At 37.2% G+C, this 20,428-nt stretch overlaps 1 protein-coding gene across 6 annotated transcripts in view; it reads left to right on the top strand.

Moving 5' to 3' along the window:
- APC (APC regulator of WNT signaling pathway) overlaps positions 1 to 20,428 on the top strand; it is a 129,461-nt gene that overhangs the window by 16,434 nt on the left and 92,599 nt on the right. Inside the window, exon 1 of one of the 6 annotated variants that reach the window (XM_027604726.1) lies at positions 16,508 to 16,567. The exons of the other annotated variants lie outside the window; for them this stretch is intronic. The gene's annotated coding sequence lies outside the window, so the exon portion shown is untranslated. Of the gene's footprint in view, positions 1 to 16,507; positions 16,568 to 20,428 lie in introns of those variants that run through there. 6 annotated transcript variants of the gene reach the window in all.

Raw genomic sequence — 20,428 nt, forward strand, 5'->3', positions numbered from 1 at the left:
GACTTTGGTTTAGTGGAGAATGAAACCTGGAGTCAAATATTTGGCACTGTCTTTAGCTAGATCAGGACAAATCACTTAACCTTCTTGTGATTTAACTTATGTGTCTACAAAATGAGGGCATATTATATTTTAACTATGTTTTTATTCCAAATATTTTTCTGAAGTGGTGTAAGGAGCAACCATCTCAGGTAACTTTTCTAAAGCTGATCTGCATGTGAAATTTAAAAAATCATATGTTGTTTTTATGTTGTCAAAGCCAGATTGTTTCTTGTCATATCATTTTGGTTGTTTCCAGATTTGTAAAAACCTAACTTGCTTCTTAGCCTCAAACTTAGATGTAGGCACTATTAAGATACCAAGATAATGTCTTACTTAGAAGTAATGAGCATGGTTTTGAATAGGTACTAAAGTTGTTTCAGGTGTCTCTCATTTTAGACAAAAAATATAGCTTCATCAGGAAAAGAGACTTTATTATCTTTGAGCAGTATTATCTTTGAGCACATATTACATGCATATAGCACACATTTCAAAAAGCACAAGAAAGTATGTATGAAATGAAAATAAATCTAGTCCTTCAGCCACCTGCATCCTCTCTGCAGAGGCAAACACCGTTACCATTTTTTGTTTAGTCTTTCAAGCTGTAGTCCACAGAAACCCAAAATTTCACAAACACTATCTGTGGATGTTCTTTAAGAAGGCAAGTACATATGCTAATATGGTAGAGTGATTTGTGTTTTCATCAAAAATTAGCATTCTGGAACATAATACACTTAAGAATTTTAAATCATAATGATTACTCTTATTTGACCTCCAGAAGAGTTTTTTTACTTTAAAAGGTATGAAGCAGATACTGCAAGAGGATAAACAACTTGCTGTTTAAATCTGATTATCTGATACTAAAGTGTGAAAATCCTGCTTGTTTAGAGTTTCACAAAAGTGGTCCCATGATTAAAAGTTAATTTGGGAAAATCTGACTAGAGTAGGTCATTTGCTAACCACACAAAAAGGTGGTTGTTAGGAATTTCCATTGTGGATTACAATAAGGTGAGAGAATCTGTATATTCTGCTTATTCCCTGTCTACATGAGCAACATTTGTTGACTTTACTGGGGCTAGAGGATCTGCTTCCAAGGTCACTCATTTCATTAGGCTGACAAGTTGGTGCTGCTTTGGGCTCCAGGTTGGCCTTTCCATAGGGTTACCTGAGTATTCTCGTAACACTGGTGGCTGGCTTCAGAGTGAGCAATCCACGAGATCAAGGTGGAAGCTACAATGTCTTTGTGACCTAGCCTCAGAAGTCACTTCTACAGTATGTTACTGATCTATAGGTCGGATATATTAAGCATGGGACAGTAGCATCCGAAGGCTTGAAGGACCAGCATTTTAAAGATTATTGGGGATAATTTTGGAATGTGATGGAAGTACCTCCCAACCATAGCACCTCACCCCCATTTAAATAAGGATTGGATCAGCACTCTTATATATTATGTTTGTGGTAATCTCAAGGTGAATTTATGCAAGAGAGCCTAAGGCTTTCAGGATGCTGTACCCCTCTCTATTATTTATGTGCTGCTCAGGAAAATGCATGTTTGATTGCCAAGCTTTTTGCAATGATTTATTTTTTATTATGTTTGATGTTTGATGAGAAGAAAAATCACATAAACTGGGACTATCTAAAGATACTAACACAGTCTTCCTCTTAGAAATTGTAGGATGTATCCTTTAGCTTTAACACGTTGCTGAAATCTTTGCTACATCATCTATAGATGTTATTACTTTATTTTTTTTAAAGATTTATTTATTTATTTTGAAAGAGTGAGAATGAGAGAGAGAGAGAGAGAGTACATGAGAGGGGGGAGGGTTAGAGGGAGAAGCAGGCTCCCCACCAAGCGGGGAGCCCAATGCGGGACTCGATCCCGGGACTCCAGGATCATGACCTGAGCCGAAGGCAGTCGCTTAACCGACTGAGCCACCCAGGCGCCCCTAGATGTTATTACTTTAATCTAGCCTTTGAATCCAGGTGTCATCTGGAAATTGGAGTGGATATAGACCATCTTTCACTCAGAAAATAATGAATTCTGACTATAATCTGCAGAAATTTAAGGTTTTGGCATTTTTATGCCAATGGAATGGTATGGAAGAGTAAGGCTGCCATGTAAGATAAAACAAAAAAATTGCCCATGTGTAATGTTAGAGGAGTGAGAGTTTGAAGATTTAAGTGTGGCGGGAATTTTAGTTTAAATGTCTCAGACGGACACCTAGGTGGCTCAGTTGGTTAAGCATCTTCCTTCAGCTCAGGTCATGATCCCAGGGTCCTGGGATCAAGCTCCGTATTGGGCTCCCTGCTCAGTGAGGAATCTGCTTCTCCCTCTTCTCTGCCCCTCCCCACTGCTTGTGAGCATGCGTGTGTGTGCGTGTGCTCTCGCTCTCTCAGAAATAAATAAAATCTTTTAAAAAATAAAAAATAAATGTCTCAGACATCCAAATGACATATGAAATAGTTGGATATTCAGAGAGGATTAGGATGGAGATATAAATTTGAGGTTTAGCATCATATGGATGTTGGTTAAAACCTTGGGACTAGGTGAGAAAATAACAAAGAGAAAAAGTCCTAAAATACTTGCTGAGGCACTCCATCTTTTAGAAGACTAGTGAAAAGCAGAATCATTAAAGGAAATAGAGGGAGAGGGAAAACAGGAGAATGGCATAAAGGCCAAGAGAAGATGTTATTTAAGGTAGAAGAGAGAGATCAAGTTTGTCTCATGTTACTAAGAGACTGTTGTACTAACAGTGGAATTTGGCTACATGTGGTCATTGGTGACCTTGGCAGTTGAACTTCAGGAAATTGTTTAAGATTAGGGAGGGTTAAAGAATGAATGAGAGGTGAGAAAATAGAGACAGGAAATGAAGGTCACTAGATCAAGTAGTTTTGCTGTGAGTAGAACAGAGAGACGGGTCATATCTAGTATATGTGTGGTGGGCTAAAGTCAAGAGAGGGGTTTGTAAAGATGAGTGATACTAGAGCATGTGTGTGTTCATGAGAATGATCCGTAGAAGAGGGGAAATTGGTTATGCAGGAGAGAGAGGGACTACTCAAAGGCGACTTCTTGGAAACACAAGAGTAGTTGGAATCCATTGCCCAAGTGAGGGTATTGGTCTTTCATAGGAACAGGAGCGCTTTATCCATTTTAATAGGAGGGAAACAGTGTAGGCTTGGTAGGGAAGTATGAGAGAATTTCTCTCTAATGGAGTGAAGTAGGTCTTCAACTGAAAGTGGCCTGGGTAGGAAAATAGGTGCGTTGTAGGTTTAAGGAGAGAAGAAAGGTATGAAGACGCTAACTCAAGAGACTGGGAAAGCTGGCTTTCTAGGAAGCCCAGTAACCCTGCCGGCAGTGTTGAATATCTTAGCATGTTTATAGTTGTAAATTTCATGTGAACCGAGCCAGCTCCATTATCCCACCACCAGCACTACTCCCCCACCCCCCACCCCACCCCTGCCTAAGGGGATATGAGGGGAAAAAAAAAAAATCTCCCCTTGAGAAAGTAGCAAAGAAAGTGGAGTCATTGGATTGAAACTAAGATAATAAACTAAGATAAATAGGTGAAGATATGCCTTGAAAAGCTTGAAGTTACAGGGGAGTTATTTGATTCATTTATTGGTATATTTTTAATACAATAGTGTTAAAATATACTGTTCACAAATTTATGTGAGTTACGTAAATTTCTGTGCTGTTTTAGTGAATATGTTAAACACTATATCAAACCTGTTGTGATGAAATTAAGATTTTCTTTTGTGGGGGGAGAGAATATTAGGAGAAGAATATCTAGTATTCAAAAATCTAAACCTCCAGTATGGACCCACAGAAATAGTATTGACTGTTACAGTTATGTCCCAGCTCTGCGCATAGACCATTTAATCCATAGGCAGTGTTAAATCCCATAACTACCATGGATAACACTGAATACCACTATTTCTACAGGAAAATGCATTTAGCATTTCAGTTTGGCATGCCAGCAACATCCTTACATTTTGTTGCCCTGGAGAAAGTTTCTCTCTTTCACTTACCATTCTCACCCCTTCCCCAAGTCTTTGCAAGGCATTTAAAGTGGGGGGGCGGGGCGCCTGGGTGGCTCAGTTGGTTAAGCGACTGCCTTCAGCTCAGGTCATGATCTCAGGGTCCTGGGATCGAGCCCCACATCGGGCTCCCTCCTCGGTGGGAAGCCTGCTTTTCTCTTTCCCACTACCCCTGCTCTAGCTGTCTCTCTCTCTGTCAAATAAGTAAGTAAAATCTTTTAAAAAAAAAAAGGCATTTAAAGTGGGACTTTTTTCTTTAAATTTTATTTTATTATGTTAATCACCATACATTACATCATTAGTTTTTGGGGGGTTTTTTTGTTTTTTTTTTTAAAGATTTTATTTATTTGACAGAGACACAGCGAGAGAGGGAACACAAGCAGGGAGAGTGGGAGAGGGAGAAGCAGGCTTCCCGCAGAGCGGGGAGCTCGACGTGGGGCTCGATCCCAGGACTCTGGGATCATGACCTGAGCCAAAGGCAGACGCTTAATGACTGAGCCACCCAGGCGCCCCACATCATTAGTTTTTGATGTAGTGTTCCATGATTCATTGTTTGCGTATAACACCCAGTGCTCCATTCAATACGTGCCCTCTTTAATACCCATCACCAGACTTAGTGGCTGCCTATCCTATCCCTAATCATAAGCAAGCACAAAATGTTTTTAGAGCTTTTGGGGTCTTATTATCATAAATATGGAGAAATAAATAAAAATGAGCAGGCTGGGGCCCTGGGTGGCTCAATTGGTTAAGTGTCTGCCTTCAACTCAGGTCTGCTCAGCAGGGAGTCTGCTTCTCCCTTTGCCCCTCATCCCGCTCATGTTCTCTCTCACTCTCAAATAAATAAATAAAATCTTTTTTAAAAAATGAGCAGGCTATCCTATGCTTATTATTTTTTCACTTGTCCTTTTTAAGGAATATTCATTTCTTTCACTCAACACATTTAATTTCTGCTAGGTACGTGGGACAATCCTTGTATAGTTAAGAAAATGAAGACAGAGATCCTTGTTCAGAAGCTCATGGTTTAATGGGGAAAATAGGTCTAATTTAAGTTGATAATTGATTTAAGTTCTACAGGAGCCTAAGGGGAAGATCATCTGACTACTCAGAATAAAGATAGCTTCACAGAAGTGGATCTTGACATATGAGAGGTAGTTCACTCATATTCCACAAACATTCTAGTAACTACTTTGGACGAGGCTACTGGCTATTGAGAACACAATGTTGAAATACAAGATGAGAGTCTTGTCTTGAAGGAGTTTAATGAGAAAGATCAGTAAATAAATAATCCCAAGTGTATGGTAAATGAAATAGCTGGTAAACTCAGGAACCTCTGAAAGCATATTGGGGAAGAGGGGATCTGACTCTGACAAGAGAAGTTAGAGAAGGCTTTTGGTAGGTGCCATCTACACTGAGTCCTAAAAATGGGTTAGCATTAGGTAGGTAGAAAAGTGGGAGTGAGAACCTTCCAGGAGATTTTAGGGGTCCATTTGGTTGGAGTATAGCTAGAGTAGTTGGGTGGCTTGGAGAGGTATAAAGGGCTCAGATCATAAAGGACCTTACACATGTGTTGCTAATGAGCTTGAACTTTTGTTTTATCACCAGTTGAACACTATGAAAGATGGAAAATACTAATCTTGAAAGGTCTTTGTAGAAGCTAACAATTATGAATTTTTTTTTTTGCTGTTGTTAAATATAGCTTAGTGCTTTGTTAATGTAGAAGTAGTACAGATCACTATTAAAAATTTAAACAGTAAAGAGGGTGCTAGCTAGGCTGGTTCAGGCGGTAGAGCATGCAAGTCTTGATCTCAAGGTTGTGAGTTCAAGTCCCATGTTAAGTGTAGAGCTTACTTAAAGGAAAAAAATTTTAAGTGGTAAAAATGAAAGCACCACTCAATTCGACTCCCCAGAGGAAACCACTGTTAAGTTTCTTGAGTAGTTTTTAAAACATTTCAAGTATAGCATAGTGTTCTTAATAATAAAGTAGTATTAGACAAAAAAAACAAACAAACAACTATTTCAAAGAAGTGTCCAGGGACTGTGGGAAGAAGGTGAGAATCAACTCTCCAAGCTTCCAGGCAAATAATATTTTATATAGACTGTTTGCATAAAATAAATGGTTGATAAATCCTGCCAAGATGTCTTTATCACTCCATAGGAGACCTTTTTTGTAAAGAATTTTGTGTTCCCTGTTGTAAAAGAATGAATATCAGAAAGATCTCTTTTCTCTGAAAGTCTCCAGTGTTTTATTGAGCAGATCTAACTGTTTGAATTAAATCGCAGACCTTCTTTGGGAAAAGATTAAGAAAATACCTTTTTCATATTGTATTAGGTACACACTGGTTTGGGATCAAGATGCTTATTGATTAATGCTGGTGTGTACTGAGAAAGGTGGTAGAATATGAAATGAAATTTGGTCCAGTTCTTAAGAAATCTTACTTTTTGCTTCCATAAAAGCTATGTGACACTTCAAATAATTCTACCCAATGTTGGAGGACTTGGTAAAGAAAGTTTTAAAAGACAAAGTAAATGTGAAGTCCTAGTTTGTTTGTTTTTTTTAAAGATTGTATTTATTTATAGAGAAAGAGAGAGAGAGAGCATGAGCGGGGGGTGGGGAGGAAGGGGAGAGGCAGACTACCCGACGAGTAGGGAGCCCAATGTGGGACTCGATCCCAGGATACAGGGATCATGAACCGAGCCAAAGGCAGACGCTCAACCGACTGAGCCACCCAGGCGCCCCTGAAGTTCTAGTTTTAAAAAACATTATATTGAAGTAGGGAATTAGGTTTATTTGTTTGCCTTGGTTTTCCTTTCTCTCTTCCCTCTTAAAACATATTAAGTATTTATTTTGAGTTCTTTTGTTAGGTGATTCATTATCCTAAATCTTAAAATGAATCTTAGGTACTTTTGGGGATAGTTCAGGTGACCAAAGGTTTCTGACTTGACTGACAAAGTCCAATAATTCTTGGTAGATTTTTTTTCATTTTACTTAATAATTATATGTTTGGATTATTTAGCCTATAATAGCAAATATTTATCCTCAGGTATCCAGAAGTGAAATAATTTTATAGTCTATACTTTGCCTTACATGTTTAAAATTCAGCATAAAGCAAGAGGAAGGGAATATTTTCAAAAAGGAAGCAAATTATTTAGAACTAGGCAGTACCAAATGCAGTTGGCATATAAGGCATTGAAAAGGTGATTATTTCCTCATCCAAGGTAAGGATTTGGGGATATTGGTATGAGAATAAAAATTTTAACTCAAGGATTTGGTTTAAGGTTGTAATAAATAAAGTAAGTGCCGTTATTTGGCTGTAGTTTATTCTTTTATGTACACCAAATTTTGTTTTTAACATAAATAAAAATTGGGTTTTTCCTTATTGATTCTGATGTAGTTCAAGGGCCAATGTGTATGTTACAAATTGATAAATAATCCATCAGGTAATCTAGGTATTTTATGATAATTTAACATAATTTTTAATTATGTTTTCCTTGGAGAAAGTCTGTTTTATTTATTTATTTTAAAGATTTTATTTTTTTAAAGATTTTTATTTATTCATTTGAAAGAAAGCAAGAGATCACAGGAGAGGGAGAGGGAGAATCAGACTCGCCATTGAGTGGAGAGCCGAATGTGGTGCTCTGTCCCAGGATCCTGAGATCATGACCTGAGCCAAAGGCAGATGCTTAACTGACTGAGCCACCCAGGTGCCCCAAGGTTTTTTTTTGTTTTTTTTTTTTTTAAGATTTTATTTATTTATTTGAGTGAGAGAGAGAAAGTGTGAGCAGGGAGAGGGGCAAAGGGAGAGAATCTCAAGCAGACTCCCCACTGAGCACAAAGCCTGCTGCAGGGCTAAATCTCACAACCTTGAGATCATGACCTGAGCTGAAATCAAGAGTCTGATGCTTAACCAATTGAGCCTTCCAGCCGCCCCTAAGGATTTTAAGTAATCTCTGCATCCACTTGGGGCTTGAGCTCATGACACTGAGATCAAGATTCGCATGCTTTACTGACTGAGACTGCCAGGCACCACATGAGAGAGACTGTTTTAAAAAACTCGTTCTGTATGCTTCTTTTTCTTGAATTCACAGCGATAACTATAATCATTTGGTGCTGTTTTGGCAACTGAAGTCCCTGAGCTGTTAGTGTTAAAATGTTACCTTTATGAATAGGGTTTATAAGTTTGTATTGTAAGTTGTATTTTGGGGAGCAATCTTATAGTTGTTTTTGGTAAAGATCCAAGTTAACATCATTAAACAAGGCATACTATTTTTTTTTTTAAAAAGGGAAAGCATAAAGTCTGTTTTAAACAATTAGTTTTAAAAAATTGATCAGAATTTTTTTTTCCCAAGGGGATAGTTTGAAACACTGGATGCCCTAAACCTGGAACTTGACCTGATTAGGTCATGTTAAGAATTTAGAAAACGGGGTGTCTGGGTATCTCAGTCAGTTGAGCATCCGACTCTTCATTTCAGCTCAGGTCTCAATCTCAGGGTTGTGGGATCCAGCCCCATGTTGGGCTCTACGTTGTAGGAAGTCTGCTTGGGATTCTCTCTCTCCGTCTGGCCTTCCTCTTCTCCTCAGCCCCAAACATGCTGTCTCTCTCTCTCTCTAAAATAATAAATAAATCTTAAAAAAAAAAGAATTTAGAAAACAAAATATTCCCCACTTATATGCAAATATTTGAATATTGTATTCGTTGGATAAAATGGTTGTCAAAGATGACTTTGTGGTTTTTTTTGTTTTGTTAACAACATAAAATTAATAAATAACAGTGTTGTCAAAATCGCTAAAATAACAAATAAAGCAAAATTAAATTTCTTATAGAGTATAAAATTTAGTGTTTTTCCCTGCCATTATATTTTCCAATTGAAAAAGTCTTTGGTCATTAAATTTATAAATTAGTAGTAATATACATATAATTTCTGATTGTGTATCCTCTTAAGAACTAGAAACTAGTCATCTTAATTTTTGTGGCTTTTGCCTCTAATTGTGTATCCTAATTTATTTGAAACACCTATATTTTTAATTGCCCATAAGGTGAAGTCTAAATTTTTTAACCTAACAGACAAAATCAAAATCTTTGCCCTGAAAAATTTCTAAACACCTTTCAAGGCTAGTTCTATTGCTCTTTTCTGTCTGAAATCTTTCTTGATCAACTAGCCAGAAGTCATCTAATCTCTCATCCTTTGATACACGTTGCCTTGTATTGAAACTTTTTTGTAAATGTTTTAGGCCCCCCTACTTGATTCTAAATTGATGTCTCACTCATCTTTATATCATCTACATTCATACATTCAACAGTATGTATTTAATGTGTACCGTGCACCAAGTACTATTCTAGATGTGAAGGGAACAGCAGTGCACAAGAATCTAGAATCCTGTCCTCATGGAATTTATATTCCAGTTTGGCAAGCAGTGAAGGAGACAGAAAAATAAACACATAGATACATGGATAGAGCCTTTCAGATCTTAAATGATTTGAGGACAAAACAGCATGCTGTGGTAGAAAGTTTAAGGTCAGTACCAGTGTTGATAAGGTAATCATGGAAGGTCTCTTTGAAGATGTGACATTTATGTCAAGATCTGAATAAGATGGAGCAGTCATTTGAAGATGTGGGAGCAGAGTTCTTGAGGCTGAAGGAAAGGCAGTACAAAAGCATAAGACAGCAACGAGAAGGTGAGGAGGGGAGAAGAGTAGGAATGGAAGCAGGAGCTAGGTTATATATACAATTTTATAAACCAAGGTAAGGCATTTGAAATTTATTTGAATTTCATTGGGAAGTCATTAACTGCTTTGAAGCTTTTGAGGACTCATTTGATTACATTGGGCCTACCCAGGATCATCTTTTAAGTTTTTAATTTTTTTTAAAGTAATCTCTACACCGGACATGGGGCTCAAACTCACTACCCCCAAGATCAAGAGTTGTGTAGTGTACTGACTGAGCCAGCCAGGCATCCATCCCTGTGTGTCTGGTTTTATGCCAATACCATACTGTTTTTTTTTTTTTTTAAGATTTTATTTATTTGAGAGAGAGAATGAGATAGAGAGAGCATGAGAGGGGGGAGGGTCAGAGGGAGAAGCAGACTCCCCGCTGAGCAGGGAGCCCAATGGGGGACTCGATCCCGGGACTCCAGGATCATGACCTGAGCCAAAGATGGTCGCCTAACCAACTGAGCCACCCAGGCGCCCCCATACTGTTCTGATTACTATAGGTTTGAAATCAGGAAGTGTGGTGCCTCCAGCTTTGTTCTTTCTCAAGATCACTTTGGCTATTCAAAGCCTTTTGTGGTTTCATACAAAATATATTAGGATTTTTCCTTCTATTTCTGTGTAAAATGCTGTTGGAATTTTGATGGGGATTGCATTAAATCTGTAGATTGCTTTGGGTAGTACAGACATTTTAACAATATTCTTCCAGTCTATAATCATGGAATGTCTTTGTATTTATTTGTTTTCTTTAATTTCTTTCATCAGTGTCTTATAGTTTTCATTGTACAAATCTTTCATCTGTTTTTTTTAGTTAAATTTATTCTGAAGTATTTTATACTTTTTTATGCAATTGTATAACTGACATAATTTTAATCCTCTTTAAGTGTACCACAAATATGATTAACCAAGTTGTTATCAATCATTGAGGTTGTTTCTAACATTTCAATAGTGTAAACAATACTGAGTGTCTTTGAATATAACTCTTTGTGTATGTATCTAATTATATATAGGATAATTAAATAGGATTTACTTCAATATAAGCATTTTAAGGACCTTTCAAACTACTGCCTATTTTCATGTATCCTCACTGATCCACAATATTATTTTAATTTAAATTTCATCTAATAGGAACTTTTTTCTCCTGTAAGCAGATGTCTCAGGCTATATAGCACTCTAAATTAAAAGGCATTTCAAAAAAGGCCTCCCTCCCATCGTGCAGTAGGAACTTTGGCAGCAAAAGCTAAAGTAGAGCTTGCTACTTCTCAATCCTGGTAGCACATACTAATGCCTGGGCCTCATTTTTAGAGATTCTGACTTAATGGTGTTTTAAATTCTTTAAGCTCCTTAAGTGATTCTACTGTGCAGCCACCTAACCTTAGAAACTTAGTCCCAAGGCTGCATCACGTTTTTTTCCATCTACAGGACCCGGGGTTTTTATTTAAAGTATTCTCTTTCTTCTGTAGAAAGTTTTATTTTGAATGGTATTCATTATTCAGCATTCGCTCTACTTTTATCCCATGAAAATGTCTGCATTGATGCCCTTTGGAGATTAATTTCAAATCATTCCTTATACTAATATTTAGTGAATACCTGTAATGCACAAAATATTGTGGTACATACCATGAGATGTACAAGATGAAATCAAGTGTGACTCTTTCCTCAAGGTTGTTATAGTCAGGAATGGGAAAGGAGATGTGCACACAAAGGTGCAAAATGTGTGTGTGCCACAAAAGAGATAGTATCAATGGAGCAAAGAGGAGGGTGAATTGATTCTAGATGGGATGGTAGATTACTTCGTGGAAATGTATATTTAAGCTGAGCCTTGATTTGGACCAGTAGAACAATTAGTAATCCTTTACTTTAAAAAAAGTATTTTATAGTTTATAAGATTTGTTCAGAATTACACATTTGATCATTAAACAGCTCTGTATAATAAGCCAAACAGTTCTTCTCATTTTACAGATGAAAAAGTAGCCAAATTTTAGAATAGTTAAGTGACTTATCCAAAGTCATAGAGCTACAAAATGAAAGATTCAGAACTTTGAGCCTTAGTCTTCAATCTCTCTATACTGGAACCTTCTACTGTATCACATTAGAATAAAGGCAAAAATCCTACATTTAAGGTGAGTTACAGAAATGGCTAAGTATTTAGCTTGATTGGACTATTATTAGGATGCAAGTTCTGAAATAAAGATTAAACTGTAGTGAGGTAGGCAGAATAATGGCTCCCCAAAGATGTCCATCTCTTAATCCCCAGAACCTGTAAGTATGTTAGATTATGTAACAAAGGGGAATTAAGGTTGCAGATGGAATAAAGTAGCTAATGAGGTAACCTGAAAATAGGGAGATTATCCTGGATTGTTGAGGTAGACCAGTGTAAGAGTCCTTGAAGTGAGTCTTTAAAAGTGTAAGAGGGAAGTAGAACAGGAGCCAAAGAAAGAGATGATAGTAGCAGCAAAATCATAGTGCTACAAATTGAGGACTCGCTCCACTGTTGCTAGCTTTGAAAATGGAGGAAGGAGGCCTTGAACCAAGGAATGTATTCAGTCTCTGGAAGCTAGGAAGGACAAGAAAACAGATTCTGCCTTAGGGCCTCCAGAAAGGAGGGCAGCCCTGTAGATACCTTGATTTTAGCTTAGAGTGAGACCCATTTTGGACTTCTGAACTGCAAAAGTGTGAGATAACACATTTTGTTGTTTTAGGCCATGGACTTTGTGGTAATTTGTTATGGCAGCCATAAGAAACTTAATACAAGTACGAAGCCTTTTAGTGTAGGAAGACTAATTGATATGCCATTCAAGGCACTCCATGATTAAACTCCAAGCTGTCTCAGTGCCACTGTTAGCAGTGGAAAGCCATGAAATGTTCTTTGAGTAGGGGTGTAAAAAACCATTTTGGTATTACTTGCCGATTAGAGAGGAAAAAGATTGGAGGGAGAAAAACTACTTAAGCTTTAAATATTGGTGTTAGGAAAATTTATTTTGAGAAATTTTTGCCTCTTGAGGTAACATAGAATATACAGATAAGTAGACTATGATTGTATCTCCCACTTAGTTTATACATCACTAAAAATCCCATTGCGATTGTAACAATTCAGCTCTTCCCATGTCCTGTGAAAAATATGGAAAAGATGGGAGAACTGGTCTTCATAACCAATTTGGCCTTTGAAATAGGTCTCATTTTATTCTCTTTTTATGCTTTTTTGTCTTACTATAAGCCAGTATAAATCTAAAGACCTGAGTTTCTAAATGAATCTGAGCTTTATCTGATGGCTTAGCACCTGGAGAACTTAGATTTACACTAGCGTGTACTTTTTCAATACATAATTATTATTTTTAAAGAAAAAAAACTTTTGTTGATATCTACATAGGCATAAATCTATTCTATTTCACTGTATCTGAGATCGCCAGTAAAGAGAGTTAAATATTGACAAAGCACAAGAGTCAATTAAGATAACAGAAAGGAGCACTAACTTTAACTCCTTTTATACTAGTTGATAATGTTGCCCATATTATTGTCAGTTTTTGAAATCACAAGTCTTAAAATTAGGCCAAACGTGTCTATGTTAAAATGGAATGCAAGATTTAAGACATTAAGAATCCTATTTATTTAACCATTAATTTTTTTAACCTGCAGAAGGTTCAGAAGGTGTTCTTTTTTTTAAGATGAATCCATGTATTCATATTTATAACATTTACTAACATTTACTAACAACCATCAGATCTGATCATAAACAGAATTTGAAATCAAAGGCATGTTTATCAGTGCAGTCTTGGCAATAGCCTTAACATACATTTATTTCTGTGTTTCACTTTAATCATAAAATATTTTTAGTGCATAAATATATATGTAGTCTTAATGCTAGCATTTTTATTTAAATAGGGATGGCAGGAGCTGTATTCTGAGATACATACAAACGTGGTAGCACCAATTAATGTTTTAATGGTCTTCATTGTGTTCAGACTTGGCCCAATACATTTTGATTGTACATATTTTTAATTAATTGTTTTTAAAATAACTAAATATATTTTAAAAATAAAATTCAAATCAGGGGCGCCTGACTGGCCCAGTCAGTTAAGCATCTGTCTTTGGCTCAGGTCATAATCCCAGGCAGAGTCCTGGGATCCAGTCCACATTGAGCTCCCTGCTCAGCAGGGAGTCTGCCTCTCCCTCTCCATCTACCCTTGCCCCGTGTTCATGCTGTTTCTCTCAAATAAATAAATAAAATCTTAAAAAAAAATTCAAATCAAACTTTTGTGGAATACTTAAAGAGAAAATCTTACTGAATAATTCAGTTGGCAATATTGTAAAATGTGAAGTTTTTAGATTGGCTTGCTTTTAGATTTGAATTATCATGATTAATGGACATGAGGCGGTCAGAGCTTTCTTTAAAATTTTGTCATTTGAGTCACTGATTGACTTGTGCAAGACATAACAGTAAAAATTTAGACAAATATTTTGGCTACAAACTGGTTTACTAAAGAACAGCTTGAATCATAGTCTGAGTCAAGAGTAATAGAATTGTTTCTTAGGATACTAAGAAGTTATTTTTAGGAGCTTCTAAAGTGTCTTCTTTGTTTTGAAGGGTACTTTTTCTTTCCAGAAGTTTAGGCCTTATGAGGAATTCTCTATTCTGAATTTGTCACAAATAGTGACTATATAAATAATTAAGTCTTGTTCAGTGAATCATGCACTTTCAGTAAGAGACTCTTGAAAGGCTTTTGTAAAACTAAGTCATCCTGATGAAAGGGCTGTTTGAGATAGAGTCAAATTGATTCACGTTTCCTTTCTTTCAAATATGAGGAAAATTGTTTCTAAATATATTTAAACTTTTAATATATAATTTTTCTAATTACTAGTAGTATGTGGTCAGTGTTCATGTGTTCAACAAATATTTGGAGGGTATTTGCTATATATATCAGGCATTATAAGATAGACACAAAGAAAAACTATTCAAAAAGCACAAAAGAAAAAGAGAAAACTCCAAAATCCCAATTTCCAAGGATGACCACTGAGTACTGGTTCTGTGTACATCTATGAGCATTTTGCTATGTCTGTTACTTTTCTAATTCATACAATTTTTATTAAAAAGGAATTACTCCAAATATGCTGTTTAATAGCTTGCTTCTTTTCATGCTATTAATTTAAAAAATTGAGAAAAGATAGTAAATAACATTTCCTTTAAAAACCTGGGGTGCCTAGGTGGCTCATTCGTTAAGCATCTGCCTTCGGCTCAGGTCATGATCCCAGGGTCCTGGGATCGAGCCCCGCATCAGGCTCCCTGCTCTGAGGGAAGCCTGCTTCTACCTTTCCTACTCCCCCTGCTTGTGTTCCTGCTCTTGCTATCTCTCACTCTGTCAAATAAATAAATACACTCTTTAAAAAAATAAGTAAGTAAAAACCTGAAGTTAAATATCCTTTCAAATTTGAAATAGGGGGCACCTGGGTGGCTTAGTCGTTAAGCATCTGCCTTTGGCTCAGGTCATGATCCCAGGGTCCTGGGATTGAGCCCTGCATCGGGCTCCCTGCTCAGAGGGAAACTTGCTTCTCCCTCTCTCACTCCCCGCTTGTGTTCCTTCTCTCTGTGTCTCTCTCTGTCAAATAAATAAAATCTTTAAAAAAAAAATTGAAGTAGATCATGGACACACTGGTGTCCCCCCATTTAAACCAAAATTGAAATCTACTTTAAATTCTTGGCAATTTGAATTTGCCCTTCCAACTTATAAATCTTAGTAATATAAGCATCACGTGGTTTAATTTAAATGAGATGTAGAATTTGCATTAAAAAGTTTTAAGTTTCAGGTTAGGAGTAGCTGACAGCACTTACTGTGTCAGGGACTGCTCTGAATTCTGCATCATTTGTATTAACTCCTTTATTCCATACTTCTCCCATTTTGTAGAGGAAATGAAGCACTGAGCCTTTAAGTGACTAAAGTCTACACAACTAAGTGGCAGGAGCAGACTGTGTGACTCCATGATTCTGATCTCAGCCATTCTATGCTGCCATCATAGCTTCTGTGGTAACTCTTTTTATTTTTTTATTATTTTTTAAAAGATTTTATTTATTTATTTGACAGAGAGAGACACAGTGAGAGAGGGAACACAAGCAGGGTGAGTGGGAGAGGGAGAGGCAGGCTTCCCGCCCAGTGGAGAGCCCGATGCGGGGCTCGATCCCTGGACCCTGGGATTATGACCTGAGCCGAAGGCAAACGCCCAACGACTGAGCCACCCAGGCACCCCTGTGGTAGTTATTTTTAATTCAAACATAGTTCGAGTGATTTACCTAACAAATCAGTGACTTGTAATATAAACTTACGTTATAATGCATTTAATAGAATTCTTTTCCTCTGTGCTGCAAACTTGTAAATCTCAGCAGAGAGGTAATTTATTATTCACCCACAGATCTCCAGCATCTTACGCTAATCTTTCTGCCCTGCGGACCTCCCTCACCCCACCTATTATCCTAGTCAGCTTCCTTGACTTCTGTGGGTTGCCTGGGGACCCCGGCTGTGAGGGCGCACCCACCAGCACTAGGTGCCGGCTAGGGTTCGGCTGCTGTGCGGCGGGGCGGGGCTTGGTGCCTTATTGCGGAGTGCGGGTCGGGAAGCTGAGCATGAAGCAGCTGTGTAATCCGCTGGATGCGGACCAGGGCGCTCCCCATTCCCGTCGGGGACCCACCGATTGGCTGGACGCGGGCACACGTGACCGACATGTGGCTGTATTGGCGCAGCCCGCCTGAGTGTCACTGGAGACGGAATGGAGGTGCTGCTGGGCTCGGAAATGGGGTAGGTGCTGGAGCCACGGTGGCCCGGCTTGCTGCGGTGGGGAGGAGGAGGCGATTTTCCCTTGCGCTGTCTGAAACCGGTGGCCTTTCCTTGGCACAGGGTCCATTGCCACATGCCAAGCCAGGAGGCAGGGGCGTCTCCCCCCTCCCCCCCTACTGCAGCACAGGAGGTGGATTTCCTGTGCTTCTGATCCAGGGTTTTTGACAGAAGAGGAAGAAGGGGGGAGGGGTAGGAGTGTTAAAGGGAGTCTGGTGAGAAAGAGCTGTTTTTGAAGCTAGAAGGAGGTTTTGTTTTTATAATGCCTGTTGACAGAGTGCAATAACAGTATCTAAGGAAACGGGTAGAGGACAACAAAGAATGGAGCATATTCATGGCGAGAAGCAAAAGCTCTAGCCCATTGAAAGGCTTCTTTTCCACCCTGGCCACAAGGACATATGCAGTGGTAGCCAAGAGGGGATACAAAGCTGCTGCTGATGGCTGATGTGAACCTAGTGGACAGGGCTGCTTGGGAGAGGAGTAAGAGGAGGAGGCAGGTCCTGCAGAGCTTGAGTGGTGGTTTTGGTTGATGGGAGAAATTTTGGTCACCAAAAGTGCCTGCTTTTGCAACACATCTAAATGAATTGTCTCTGAATAGGATGGCAAAAAAATACCAGCGCCTTTGTTAGTTACAAGTCGAAATGGTAGTGGCTTTTTGTAGATGACTGCAGCAGTGCTCTTCTCCCTCTGTGAGGCTGAAAAGACAACTGCAGAGGAATAAGAAACCTTGCAGCAATGCTGGTGGTGGAAGTCCATTTACAAGAAGCCATGGTGTATAATTGCAACCTGAATAGGAGGAAAAAAATGTTTAATTTTTTAAAGTAGGAAAAATACCAGGCTGGAATGTTTTGACAGTGGGATGTATCAGACACTTTGATTCTACATCACAAAAATGTTAAAATTCTTTGCTTTAAACATAAATCCTATAGGAAATGTTAATAAATTATGTATGAAGCAGTGTGGCTCCTTTCCTTTGTTAATGTAGCTTTATGCCATCAATTAGGTTATTCAGGAGTAAATCACTATAATATGAATTACTTTATGAAAAATTATAGTGACAGATTTTTCATAGGCTTAATATTTAAGATCTATATTAAGTAATTTTATATTATTCTTTACTTTTAGATATTACTGAATAAACTCTAAAGACAAATATTTTAAATTAAAGCACCAAGGTTTTTCTTTTAGATGTATTTCTGTTTAGTAAATACTCTTAAGATACACTCTTGATATAGTGTTTTCATTGCACTTATTTTTTTCTTTTTCTTAAATGTCTAAAAACATATGTTTTCAGATTAAACATGGTTTTAAATACTGTATCTTTATGCATATTATGGTAGCCAGCCTGCCACACCTCCCTACTCCCTGAACAGGATGGCAGTGGCTTTGTAAAGCCCTTCAGGATCAGTGACAGTGTCTCTTAAATCGTGCTTATATAGTAGAAAGTCTTCAGAGAACCTGGAATTTTGTTTCAGTAATTTTTTTCAACATAAGGAATTGGACTTGAATAAATTAGGCTATATAATGTTTCCACTGATAAAGCAGTTTTATTCTTTATTTAAACAATTATTTCTGCTTTAAGAATTATTTGATCATGGATATCAGGGTTAATAGTCCTTAAGATCTCTTTTTAAAAATCTAATGGAAACTGTAGCTAGAATTAAAGATGTCACATTAAAATTGCAAATGAAGTTTAATAGCTAATACCATTTAGTTCTTTGAACCTCAAGTTAGGATAGTCTTTGAGAGTTTATGATTATCTTCTTTTACTATCTAAATAGCTCAGTGTAGCATTATTTTCATTTTAAATGTTAAGAGTATTACTAATTATGTTGTGACTTTATTCAAGGTCATGTGTTGTATAAGGATGTAAAGAACAAAGGTCTATAAAACTTTCATAATATGTCTCATTACATAATGTATAAAATAGCATATAATAGAAATTATTTGAAAAGCAATGTAAGTCATCGACAAATTATTCATTAAATGAAAAATAAATCTTACTTGGTATTGAGTTTTTAACCGTGATACGAGAATGCTTTGTAAAATACCTGATAGCAAGCAAATGGAGAGACAGCAGTTTCCATAATGACATTCGTAACATACTTTTTTTAAAGATCATCTTATTAATCATATGCACACTTCTAAATAGAATAGCCCTTAGATTGGGTTATTTTCTGGAATTAAATAAATAAATGAAATAAGAAAAGTTGATTTCTTTCCCCTTGTGGTGTGAAATACCTAAGACTGAACTGTTGGCTTTTGTGGTCTTTGAAATTGAACTATTAAGGAATTCAGAAGTTAAATATTCATAAGTATGCCTATGAACTGAAAGCTATTTATTAATGCTCTGTGGATTTTTGTCTTATCATTTTTCTCTATTTTTTGCTGTCATTAATTACAATTTAGCCAGCCTTTTTATATTAAATGTTCTCCTTAATTTCTTAATTTTGACCTTCCCCCTCTCCTTTTTTTTCTTTCTCTCGCTCTCTTTTTTTTTGGTATTACAGTCTGAGTGAAATATTACATAGGACACAAGATGAGATAGGGCATTTTGATAGAAGATGACCAATACCTGAGGGTGAACATTCACTATGTATTTGAGTACCTACTAAATGCCAGACCGGTAAAATGATCTGGAAAGTCAAATAAGACATGGAAACCTACCTCTAAGAAACATAATAGAACTAAGTGAAATGTTATTGCTAGTTTTTGCTTTGGCTACTCCTGGGATCTTTAAAGGTTTATATCATCTAAGATATCTTCTCATTTAGAGGAATGTAGTAGTTTGCTATGTGAAACACCATGCTTTATAAAAATCTGCTTGGAATCACAGATAATTCTGAAAAGTAAATTACTTTGAAGGGTCTTGAATGTAAAATGAGAAGGTTAGATGAAATGATTTCTAGATCTTCTAGTGCTCATAGTCAATTATCTGTGGTTCTTGATTTCTGTAGGGTCAACTTCTAGAAGGAAAGTTACACCAGCTCTTGTTTTGGTATAGGTGGCATCTCTTATGTTATATATTAGGTATGTCCTTGAAAATTGATATTTGTAAATCAAATCATGACATCATCAGTCCATGTAGGGCAAGCCTTATTCCCTTTATTCTCATACCATACTCCCACTCCCTTTTTAGGCACTCATTCAAATGTGTTCTTAAATATCCATCAGTTCTCGGGTGCCTGGGTGGCTCAGTTGGTTAAGTGCCTGCCTTCAGCTCAGGTCATGATCCCACGGTCCTGGGATCGAGCCCCACATTGGGCTGGCTCCCTACTTAGCGGGAGCCTGCTTCTCCCTCTCCCCTCTGCTTGTGCTCTCTCTCCCTATCTCTCTCTGTCTCTCTCAAATAAATAAAATCTTTAAAAATATATATGCATCAGTTCTTGTGAAATATTTAGCCTCATTTTATGTGCCCATTTTTTCTGTAGTTAATGAGGATTTTTATTGTGGTAAAATATACATACCTAAAATTTACCATCTTAACCTTCTTTGAGTATATAATATAATAGTTCTGTGGCATTAAGTATATTCATATTGTTGTGAACGTACCACAACCAATCTCCAGAACTTTTTCATATTTCCCAACTGAAACTGTACCCGTTAAACACTAGCTCCCCATTTCCTCCTGTCTACAGCCCTGGCACCATTTTTCTTTCACTTTCTATAAATTTGACTTCCTAGGAACTTCATATAAGAGGAATCATACAATATTTGTCCCTCTGTGACTGGCTTATTTCACTTAGCATAATGTCTTCAAGGTTCATCCATGTTGTAGCATGTGTCATAATACCCTTCCTTTGTAAGCCTGAAAATGTATACCAC

Source organism: Zalophus californianus, chromosome 5, assembly GCF_009762305.2.
Source record: "Zalophus californianus isolate mZalCal1 chromosome 5, mZalCal1.pri.v2, whole genome shotgun sequence".
Taxonomy (NCBI): domain Eukaryota; kingdom Metazoa; phylum Chordata; class Mammalia; order Carnivora; family Otariidae; genus Zalophus; species Zalophus californianus.